We start from the raw sequence: 12,030 nt of genomic DNA on the forward strand, positions 1-12,030 counted from the left end.
AAGGTTGATGCTGAATGTCGAGTGTTTAATAAGTCATGGACTGTTAAGTATTTTTTTCACGGAGGTCAGCAATAAGGCTGTGTGTTTAGTTTGCAACGAACATGTTGCTGTGTAGAAAACAGTATTATTTTTTGTAAAGATTTTTGTTTTATTGGCATTAACATCCACACTGAATCATTAAAAAAACAAAACAAAAGTACTCATGTTCTCATAAATTGAAAAAAGTAACCTACACATGTGTTTATAGGTCAGGACAGGAGAAGGTACTGTTTTGGATTTTTTCCCATCATGTTTTTTTTGTTGCTCAACAGTTCTTGTCAAAGAAGCAAACAGGAGTTCATGATGAGTTGTGTCCAAGCATCACGTTTGTTTGGTGTGTACAAAACAGTATTATTTTGTCATGCTATTTGTTTTTGGCACTGAGAATCCACAGTGGATTATTAAAAAACAAACTAATGGGGATCACGTGATGCACCGACCTGAGCAGACATAGAAAGTTAGGCTCCCTGCTGGATTGCAGCGAATATTATATTTTAACAACTTTTTAACCAGTGGAAAGCCGCCTTGAGTGCACACTATGTCTACGTTGTCACTAGATAACTTTTTCACGCAAGCTGGGTCACAGAAGAAGAAAACCAGACGTAAAAAGGGAGGTATAAGTAATGCTAATGCTACCTCGGATAGCTGTAGCCAAGGCGAGATAGACCCAGAGGGGGACACGTGAGGTCGAAAGTGGAGGATCATAGGGTTGAAAGAAGGCATGGAGGGCAAAACACCGGTTGACTTTTTTGAAAGGTGGATACTGGGTGTTTTGAATATGCAGAATGACCGCATTCAAATTGAGAGAGCCCACCGTACAGGACCGCGGACGAGACTCGCCGGCAGAGAGGGTCCGAGAGCCGTCCTGGTGAGGCTGCATAACTACACCGACAGGCAGAGAATCCTGTATGCGGCGAGGAACAAAGGTACGATAACAGTCGACGGTGGAAATGTGTCTTTCTATCAAGATTTCTCCATGGAGATTGTGAGGAGGAAGGAGTCGGCAAACACCCGCAAGCTATTGAGAGAAGCTGGGATCAGATACACCTTCTTATATCGTCTGTCATCAAGATTTTCCACCCTGACGGTTCCAGCTATGCCTTCTCAACCTTGGAAGAAATTAACGACTACATTAGTAAATTGCCCCCATCAAAGTAAACCCTTAGCTTGGAGGCCAGATGGACTGTGAATGCCACAGGTATGAATGTGATGGAAAACATGCAGTTCATAATGCATCTCAAGACTAACCATGCTCATCTTTAATGTTATAAAAGAGAACCCACTGGTATCACAATAGCAGTCTAGTGAGGGATGTCTGTATTCTTGCTGGTCAACTGACCCCTATAGCTGTACTTTATACAAGGTAAAGGTACAACTAGGTAAATTAGTTTATCATTTAGACTAGTTTTTCTTTCCTTTCTTCTTTTCTTTTTTCTTTCTCTTTTTCATGATTATTTTATGTGTTAAGTTGTTGACGATTCCAAGCTTCTGGTTATGTTCTTGCTTGGAACACATTCCTAAGTTCAATGACGTTAAATGTACATCTGAAGCTACAAACTGGTCCATTTTATGTTTAATGGTTAAAGTTGTATCCAGCACATGTTTCATAACACCAGCTTTTGTTGATGTCCATTAAGATAAGTACTTCGAATATTAGGGGCTCCAACAACGTGGTAAAGAGGAAATCTGTCTTGAATTCTCTTAAAAAAGATAAGATCCAAATAGGTTTCTTACAAGAAACACATCTTAGGGATGAGGAGCACAAAAAATATCATAGGGAATGGGTTGGTCAGATTTTTTTCACATCACATTCAACTAATAAGAGGGGAGTGATCACTTTAATACATAAAAATCTACTATTCACAGTAATGTCATCCTATAAAGATTCTGAAGGGAGGTACATTTTAGTTAAAGGCGTGTTACACAGCGAAAATATTTTGTTAGGTAATATCTATGCTCCTAATGTCCAAGATGATGCATTCTATGCATCTTTGCTCAGTCAACTAGCTGATATGGACTGTCCTAATGTGATAATAGCGGGTGATTTTAACTGTGCATTATGCCCAATGCTGGACAGATCTCCCCCTCAGACAGTTATATCCAAAAATGCCAAGGATGTTTTAAATATAAATAAGGAGTTTGACCTTCTGGATATATGGAGGCACTTTAACCCACTTTCAAAGCAATATACATTTCACTCTCAACCTCATTCATCAGCATCACGCATTGATTATATTTTTGTGTCTAGGTGTTTGACTCATTTAGTTGAAAAGGTTCATATAGGCCATATTACACTTTCAGACCATGCTCCTGTAATTATGTCAATTCAACCTCTTAAACCCACTGAACGTTCATTTTCCTGGAGAATGAATACAACACTGCTTATGGATGACAAATTTATTAAATACTTGAATGATCAAACAGATTTATTTTTAGAATTCAATGATAGGGATGCAGCGGACCCAAGAATGGTGTGGGATGCTTACAAGGCCTATATGAGGGGCATGGTTATTTCATATACAAGCCAATGGAAAAAAGAGCGGATAGCAAAGCAACTTGAAATTGAAAGGGAAATAAAAAGGTTAGAAGAAGACTATTATGCAACAAAATTAGAGATGACCTTGATTGAACTTAAAGCAACCAGACTAGCATTGCATAAATTAATAACTAGGAAGGCAGAAAGGGATATTTTATTTACTAAACAAAAAATCTTCGAATTGGCCAACAAACCAAACCACCTTTTGGCACGATTGGCAAGGCTCCTGTTAAATCTTTTATTTCAGCTATACAGGATGAGAATGGCCATAGACAAACAAATAATCGTCAGATTAACGAGAGCTTTAAAAAATTCTATGCTGATTTATATAGTTCAGAAATCGACCTAGAGAGACTCGGAACAGGCCATTTTTTAGACAATTTGGTTTTCCCACAAATATCAGAAGATCAAGCAAAATTATTGGAATCCCCTATTTCACAATTAGAAGTAGATAAAGCCATCTCCACACTTCAATCAGGCAAATGTCCAGGAGAGGATGGTTTCCCAGTTGAATTCTTTAAAGTGATGAAAGGGAAAATTTGCTCTTATCAAATAACGAGTGCTGTTGCCTCTATGGATGCCGAAAAGGCGTTTGATAGAATTGAGTGGGAATACATGTTTGATATTATGACAAAATTTGTATTTGGGTCAAATTTTCCTGAGGTGGATCAAACTGTTATATAAAGCACCTTCAGCCTCGGTTTTGACAAACGGTCTGCTATCTGCTCCCTTTACTTTAGCAAGAGGCACCGCTCAAGGAAGCCCATTGTCTCCTATACTATTTGACTTGGCTATAGAGCCTTTGGTAATGGCCATCAGACAAAACCCAAATATTCAGGGTGTTGATATTGGCACAAAACAACATAAAATTTTACTTTACGCTGATGATATCCTTTTGACACTAACAGACCCAACTAGATCATTACCGGCCCTAATAGAGTGTATCACAGAATTTGGTTTAATATCCGGATATAAAGTAAACCTCTGTAAATCAGAAATAATGCCCTTAAACAACAATGATAACACTGAACCAGCTTACGTGAAGTCCTTTCGTTGGTCCCCAATGGGTTTTAATTATTTAGGAGTTAAAATTACTCCTCAAATTAATCAGCTCTATACGGATAATGTGAATCCCTTAGTAAAGAATCTCAAAGAAACATTAACAAGATGGAAGAAACTTCCTGTTTCATTTCTGGGCAGAATTAACCTTATCAAGATGATTATCCTTCCAAAAATATTATATCCTATATCTATGCTATTTATACTTCCTACATCAAAAGACATAAAGGTAATCAATAAAACTATATCAGACTTCATTTGGGCTGGAAGGAAACCTAAACTGAAACTAGAGACATTACAGCTGCCAAAAGAACGAGGTGGGTGGGGTCTACCAAATGTAGAATACTATGCAATTTCCATACAAGCCAGAATTATTTCCTTGTGGGTGAATGAACATTTATACTCTCCTTGGCTTGACCTAGAGATAATAATGTGTAAACCCTTCTCTCCTGTGAACCTGTTAGACAAACGCCTAATTGAACTGCCACAAATTGCGAGGAATAACTCCTTGATAACCAACGTACTGTGGACATGGAGGAAATTGAGGAAAATATTCAAAGAGACTCATCCACTTAACATTTTAAAAACATTGGAAGGAAACCCAGAACTATCATCACAGGGGCTACGTCCAAATCTTACATCTTGGCAAAAAGTAGGTATTATTAGAATTCATGATCTCTTTGAGAAAGGGAGATTCAGAACGTTTGAATCATTGAAAACTCGGTACCACATATCCAAGAACGATCATTATAAATATTTACAGGTCAGACATTATGTGTATGAGAAAACCAACTCACTGAAATACTCAAACGATTCTTGTCCATTAGAGATGTTTTTTCTGAACCACAAAGAGCAAATACATTTTATGTCGAAATTTTATTCAGAAATGTTAAATCTGAATGTGGATAAACTGGCATGGCTTAAAACATCATGGTCTACTTTACTGAAATGTGTGATAAGTGACGACATGTGGAATGACATCCTGTGATTGCCCTACAGAATTTGCAACAGATATAAAGAATTACAATATAATATTCTACATAACATCTATATATCGCCATATATTTATAGTAAAAATACAGCAGGAGTTTCACCAAATTGTCCCAAATGTAAAAGTCATGTAGGCACTAGGTTGCATTGTCTATGGGAATGCAATACAATTCAAGTATTCTGGAAGGCAATATGTGCAAACATTAGTGTTGCAATAGGACAACAGGTGTCAGCAAATCCACTTCTGTACTTGCTTGGAAGGGTCCCCAATTTTCTTAAACAACAAGAGGAAGTGATTCAATCACTCTTTATGCTGGCAAGGAAAGCAATCATGGTGAAGTGGGTAGGAGATGACCCTTCCTCTGTTCTTATATGGAAATCTCTGATATCCGAGGTTGTGACTCTTGAAAAACTGGGACATTACATTGATGGGAGAATTCATACTTTTCAGCAGATATGGAAGAGACAAATACAATTTGGAACTGAATGAACTGAACTAACTGGACACATGCTTGAAATGGGACATTACAGAAATCTGACTTGTGTATGGGCTTCAATATATTGACTTTCATATTGTTTGAGTTTGAGTGCTGTGCTTCTCTCTTTTTATTTATGGACCAGTCATGTTAAATTGGTAACTTGTGAAAACTGAAATTGTAATTTTGTAATCTGATTTTTTTGTATACCTTTGGAAAGCTGAATAAAAGGTTTAAAAAAACAAAACAAAAAAACAAACAAACTAATGTTGAAACTGTATGAAAACTGTAATTTGTGCATGTTTTTTTGGTATATTTTATATCTGGCTGCAGCTAACAGTTCTTGCCAAAGATAAAACATGTATACAGGATGGGTTGTGTCCACTGGTGTGATGCTTTAGATTACCTGCACAGTATTTTCAAAGACTCCAGCATAATTTAATGTTCTTAATAAGATGCTGTTTGGAATTATTTTCAATATAATAAATACTGAAGATTAAGAGTAAGTGTACAGTATGTTTTCTATATTTAATCTTAACGATAAAATTGAGGTACAGTGTGACAAAAATGTGTGCATCCCCCGGCAACAATCAGGGCTTCTCATGTGGTCCCCTAGGAAAAATAATTGCCCACCCTTGCACTAAAGGCTAGAACACACCATGCCGTGCTGCATCACCCTCGTCCAAGACACTGTGCTTGGGATATTTCTCGACCTCAGCATCTCTGACCCCCATCTCTCTCCTAAAACAAGTGTGAGTTTTCAGACTGAGCACCTGTCTGTGCAGGAGAGCAGAGACAAAGTAGTCTGAAGAAGTGTCTCTTTGTTCAGCTCTCAGCACTTTCTAATCTCTAAATGAATGTCTGTGGATTAAAGTTTAGTTTATCTCCTGTGTCGCTGTTTATACTTTTAGGTCTCTGCTTTATTGTATCGTTTCTTCATATTCGCTTTCACCTGATAGGAGTCTTGTGAAGTTACCGCTGATGAAAACAACACTTCCTGGGTTTGCTGTTTCAGAATACAAGGTTTTACAATATGGGACTTTAACACTGAAGAATTTATAGGATGCAAAACATCCAGCATCGGCCCCATGACTAAAGATAAGCATGCATGAGGTAAAAGATATACTCCTCAGCAGTGCTGAGATGTGAATCCCTACCATGCTGGGCTGATGAGCCAAGTCAAACCAAGTCAAGACAAACAGCACAATTGCATGTAAAGAGGCTCTAGTCTCCCCATAGTTCTACACACAAGAGAAATACCAAGCTAATTAATAAATAAATTAATTAATTAATCTTGCTTAATAGTACACCTTTCAGGGCAGCTTGTTCAATGCTTGTGGCTTTCTTCAACTATTGTGGAGTGCTGTAGGATTCAGACTTGTGAGGTTCACATGTGCTGCACATACAGTACTGAGACACAGCCCTCATCTGCATATGCTCATGATGCATTTCTTAGAGTTTGTTTTCTATTTTATGTTCCAAAATACACGCTACTTTTGTTAATGTTTTTAATGTACAAATGTTTTTTTCTGTTAAGTTCTGAGACATTTGTTCACAAAAAGATGGTTTATGGTCATTTTTGTGCTGGTTTAGAGACATTTTAGTTGAACATGAGTGAGGGGTCTAGTAGATTTCACCACTCCAGTTCCACTTGCTGTGAAGAGGTGGGGACTATTGTTGTCATTACATAGTACATGCTGTAAGAAACAATGGTAATGATGGTAATAATTCAATTTATCTTCAACATTGTAGAGAAAGGCTATGTAGCAGTACGTATGGGCCAAGTGTAATGCCATCGATGGAACTGTAATTCTGGAACTGGTTCTTAAGTGGAACAGGGTGTCGATGCCTAATGCCATTTAATCTTGGGGTTCTCCAGTTGCTTACCTGGTAGTGTGCATGCCCCACATGCAACACTTCAGTCCTTACTGCATAGCCTCTGGTTCAATTCCACCCTGCTGCTCTTTGCTGCATGATCTCCTTTGTGCTCTGTCTTGCTACATTCCACAGCTTTTCCTGTTATTGAAGGCAAAAACAACAAAAAATAAAATTCTATCTTATTTTTTGGTAGTTCTATGCATTATGACAGGAAATGACACTTATGTGAGAGTGCTGTTTGTGGACTACAGTTCAGTGTTCAACACCATGGTGCCCTTCAGGTTCATCAGCAAGTTAATCCCAAGCAAGTGTCTGCATCTTTGTAGGGGTAAAACTATATGAGTTAGTGTTCTTGCATGTTTTTTGCATTCACTCTGCTTCATTTGGATGTGAACCACAGAAATACAATGTGAGCTTGATGCTGATGTAGGTAAGTTCAAAGCTGCTCGATAACATCAGTCACGTGTACTCCATGAAATGCATACATCTGTATCAAGGACGCAGGTGCAAGTTTGAGTGTGAGTTTATTACCCTGCTCCCTACCAGGTTATGAGTTCAGCATAAGTGACCTTGGAGATCTAGCCAAGTTAAAAGAGAGCCAATTTCATGACAGTGAAAACCCTGGATTTAGACTCAACATACCTCACTAAACCATTAATTTCACTTTGTAGTATACCCCTCTGGTGTCACCTGCAGTTACTGCTTGTGATGTATTCACAAAATGGTGGTTTATGTTGGTAATTGTTAATTTTGTGCTGGTTTAGAGACATTTTATTTGACACCATGTGTGAGGGGTCTTGAACATTTCACCACTCCAAATGAAGTTCTTATATGAAGGAGAGGATTGGCTGAAGACAATGCTTCATCATATGCTGAATTTTGGGATACGTGTAGACCAAAACTACGTCTATGCACATGTATGAGTTAAATTTGCACATGGGAATCAATAGTGGAATTGGAAATCTCAATTCTTAATGATTCCAGACGAATCGTAATTTTGGAACTGGTTCTAAAGTAAAACCGGGTCTCGATGCCCATCCCTTAAAAGCTACCTACTGCTATATTTTGTACTCTACTTTTACAGTATGGTTTACAATTTATTAACAGAGATGTTCTTAACCCTGACTTGTCCACGGTGTACCCTGCCTCTCACCCAATGTCAGCTGGGATAGGCCTCCAGCTCCCCGCGACCCTTCGGGAATAAGTGGTTACAGAAAATGGATGAATAGATGGTTCTTAACCATTGTGCACACCTTAATAAGTACAGCACATATTAGGGGTGCACCGATAGACCGGCCAGAGACCGGCCCTGACCAGTGACCGGCCGGTCAGTGTCACATATCCAATTCTGTGCCTGCCATTGTCACACACAAGTTCTGCACGATGGTCATGTCACTGCAGTCAAGCCAGCCTCCACTCCCTCCCTTCCACTTGTTTTGTGGTGCGCATATGCACAAGGCATTATGGTAAGGGAGCATCAAGGACTGATTTCAGAATAAAAGTATCCTTCTTTTGGGCACGATCTCACATCTATTCAGTCAGTCAGTCAGTGTGTCTATGAATCAATCAATAAATAATTTAATTAATTAATCTACTAATTATTTAAAAAAAAACAATACAGATGAATAAAATCCATGAAATCAATATAAAAGTATATTCAGTATTTGCATCTAAATTCAGACTGATATTAAAAGGAAGCTGCCTGTTTCCACGGACTAATTATGATTCAGAATGATAGTACACCACCTCAGAGTGTCACTCAGACAATTTCAGGGAAGTCTGATGTAGACTTTCAAAATAAAAGCCCTGGGAAAAGTCCAATATTTTCAGTATTTCTACCTAAATTCAGATTGATATTAAAAGGAAACTGCCTGCTTCCACAGACCAATTATGTTTCAGATTGATAGTACACCACCTCAGAGTGTCACTCAGACAATTTCAGGGAAGGTTACTTTTATTGAAATCAGTCCTAAATGGTCACTTACCGTAATGCCTTGTATATATGTGCACCACAGAACGAGTGAGGGCTAGATTGAAGTAAAGGCTGGCTTGACTGCAGTGTCACGTCATGCGTGCAGCAGACAAACTGACCATAATATCACCACAGGGCTGATAACAGCTACACACACTCTGACACATGCTTGCATGCAACTGGTGTAAGCAAAAGATTCCAAGTACAAGATAAAGTAGGGATGCAAATTGCCAGCACTTTCCTTCCTCGATCATTGATAACATTACCGATCAATTCTCGATTAACTGTAATTAAAAAACACGTGGAAACTCACTCCTATAACAAACAATACCAAACCTGCTTTTTCTACTCAAGCAAAGCTTTATTTCCAGAACATATAACATATTATCCGGCAGTATTTCAGCGTGTATCAAACAGATAAAGCTGTAGGCCTGCATATTAAAACTCATGTAATTGGATATCAACATGCGCGACCATAAAAATAATCTTCGCTAAACAAACAAATGTAAAACTGCAACAGGAAACAGACAACAAACAGGCTCAGTGTACCAGTATCTGCCTAAACAATAACAAATGCGTTTTTTTCCTTAATCAAGGTTTAATTTCCACCGCAACTTCCACAGTAGTCATGTAAAAAGATGCTCAAAATAATCACATATAACACTGCAACAGGAAAAATAACACATCAGACTCACAGTGTCCCATCTTTTGCCTACTTGTTCTTGTTGAGAAAAATTAGCATGTCGACATGGTCTGGGGTCAGACGGGAGCGCAGCCTGGTCACAATTAGTCCAGCGGCTGAAAACACCCGTTCAGATGGTACTGATGTCGCGGGTATACAAAGGTACTCGCGTGCCAGCTTTGCCAGCCGGGGAAATCTCCCTGCGTTGACTTTCCACCAGTCTGTCGGCTGTGTATCCAGTGTTGGGGGAATGTCCCGTAAAAAGTTCTCAACTTCCATGTCCATGCTAACATCGGCGGGAGCTGCTGAATACTGGTCCCCGAAAAGTAGAGCCATCGCAGATGCCTGACGCACGGCTGCAGCTCCCGGTGCTGCTGACTGAGCGTCTCTCTCTGGCGCGTCACCTTCGGTCGATGGGTTCGATGGTTCGTCGCCTCTCCGAGCTCAACCAGCTTAGATTTTGCATGAAGCCGCTGCGCAGGTGTTAGAAAACCCATATGCTTGTGGCGAGGGTCCAGCATCGTTGCGACCATGGGGGGGGGGGGGACGTCAATTGGTCGGACTGAATCTTTGTAAATAAAAAATGTGTAAAAATCAATTATCAGCTATAGCTTGTTTTATGAGAAAAAAATAATTAAGACAGGCCTATCCAAATTGAGATGTAATGTTATAGTGTAATATTAGGCTTACCATCATTCGCTCAATCAGAGAGGAGCGGACTTTTTTCTTGAATTCAACCACTCGTGCGCTGTCTTCTTCTCTCCTCATGAGATGTCCATTGATGAGGCTAAATGTGATGGGGTAAACGCTGCTGATGGAAACACTGGACTCCGTTGACATCACTGTTGTTGCACACTGGAGCGCGGCTAAAACTGGCGCCATGTCCTCCAGGAGTCTCCAGTATTCCTCTTTCAACTCTAGCGCCTTAGCGCTTACCAGGTTCGTGACAGTCCGGTCGGAAAGGACGGCAACCACGGCCCACCTCTGTTCAACTAGACGGTCAAACATGTCGCAAACCGAATTCCACCTGGTCTTGGTGGACTGGATGAGCCGGTGGAATGGCAGTGCCATTTGCCGTTGCTTTTCTTGCAGAGCTTTAGTTGCGACTGTGCTGTGGTTAAAGTGGCTGACAAGCCTGCCAGCCGCGGAGATGACTTTTTTGAGGTAGACTGTAAATCCATCATTGATAGCGAGCTGAAGCGTGTGCGCGAAGCAAGCCACAGAATACCAGGTCACTCTTAGCGGGTCGTGAGCGGCGGTGATGTTACGCGCGTTGTCGTGCACACACGCTATCACTTTGCCGTCAAGCCCTCATTCATCTGCTGCTTCCTTTAACTTTTCAGCGAGGTGGTCTGCCGTATGCCGGCCTGGCAAGCTTCTAGTAAGCAGCACCACACTGTTGACTTGCCAGTCCACAGTGATGTAGTGACAAGTCACGGTCACATAGTTCTCAGTCGTTAGGGCAGTCCAGCTATCTGTTGTTAATGCAACAGTGGTGGTGGCGCTAGCTAGCTGTGCTAGCGTCTCCAACTTGGCATCCTTGTACCTAGTCTCGATGCGTGAGGTGATGGTGCCGCGTGAAGGGATTTGGTACGCTGGTTCAAGCAGGTGCATCAATTCTCGAAATCCTTGTCCGTCAACCATACTGATGGGCATCATGTCTTTTTCTATAACCGTACATACTGATTGTGTTATTTTTTCTGCCCGCTGTGCGTCGCAGCTCCTGCGGGCAAACACTGAGGTGATAGTGGGCTGCTGTTGCTGAGAAGATGAAGATCCAGCAAACACACTCGAATGAACGTGGTTTAAGTGGTAGAGCATTGCTGTCGTAGCTGTGCTGTATTTGAACACAGCATCACAGTGTTTGCAGGTGACATTTTCTCCTCTCAGTTGGAAATGGTCCCACACAATACTTCTCTTCGTCCGCTTCATTCTCCGGAGTTGCCGCTGTCCGGAGTCAGACTCCAAGATGGCCGCCTCACTTTTTTGACATAAAATAGTTTGATTCCGCCCTCTGTTGGCGGCTCATCGAAACAACATGCATTGAAAATGCACCTTTATTCTGATAGCTGGTGGAATGTAATAGGAGACTGTTATACGTTGTTGATCTCTTTTTTCATAAGTCGATTAAGTCTCACGTGATCGAGAAAATCCTTAACGACCAATTAGTCGATCTTCGATTAATTGTTATCATCCCTAAGATAAAGAGAAGACAGACAGTCTACAAGGAGACAGGGCAGCTGACAATATCACAGAACAGCTCTAAACTATGTAGCTCTTCAGGCTAATGTTAGCAAGCAGCAGACTGCTGTTCACAGAGATGCAGTTAAAATCTCACCTCCTGTTCTGGCTGAAGAATAAACAACCTGTGTTCATGTGTCCCCTCAAGCATTTTCTC

General features: G+C 40.3%; 1 pseudogene across 1 annotated transcript; it reads right to left on the minus strand.

Annotated features, from left to right (window-relative positions):
* Positions 1–9,290: 9,290 nt before the first annotated feature.
* Positions 9,291–11,825, minus strand: LOC146307956 (E3 SUMO-protein ligase ZBED1-like; annotated as a pseudogene). The gene is made up of 2 exons (XR_014772641.1): positions 10,323–11,825; positions 9,291–10,200 (listed from the first exon to the last, which is right to left on the minus strand). The product of XR_014772641.1 is annotated as an E3 SUMO-protein ligase ZBED1-like (transcript).
* Between the last annotated feature and the right edge of the window lie 205 nt (positions 11,826–12,030).

Source organism: Lutjanus erythropterus, chromosome 20 (genome assembly GCF_056507025.1).
Source record: "Lutjanus erythropterus isolate fLutEry1 chromosome 20, fLutEry1.hap2, whole genome shotgun sequence".
NCBI lineage: Eukaryota > Metazoa > Chordata > Actinopteri > Lutjaniformes > Lutjanidae > Lutjanus > Lutjanus erythropterus.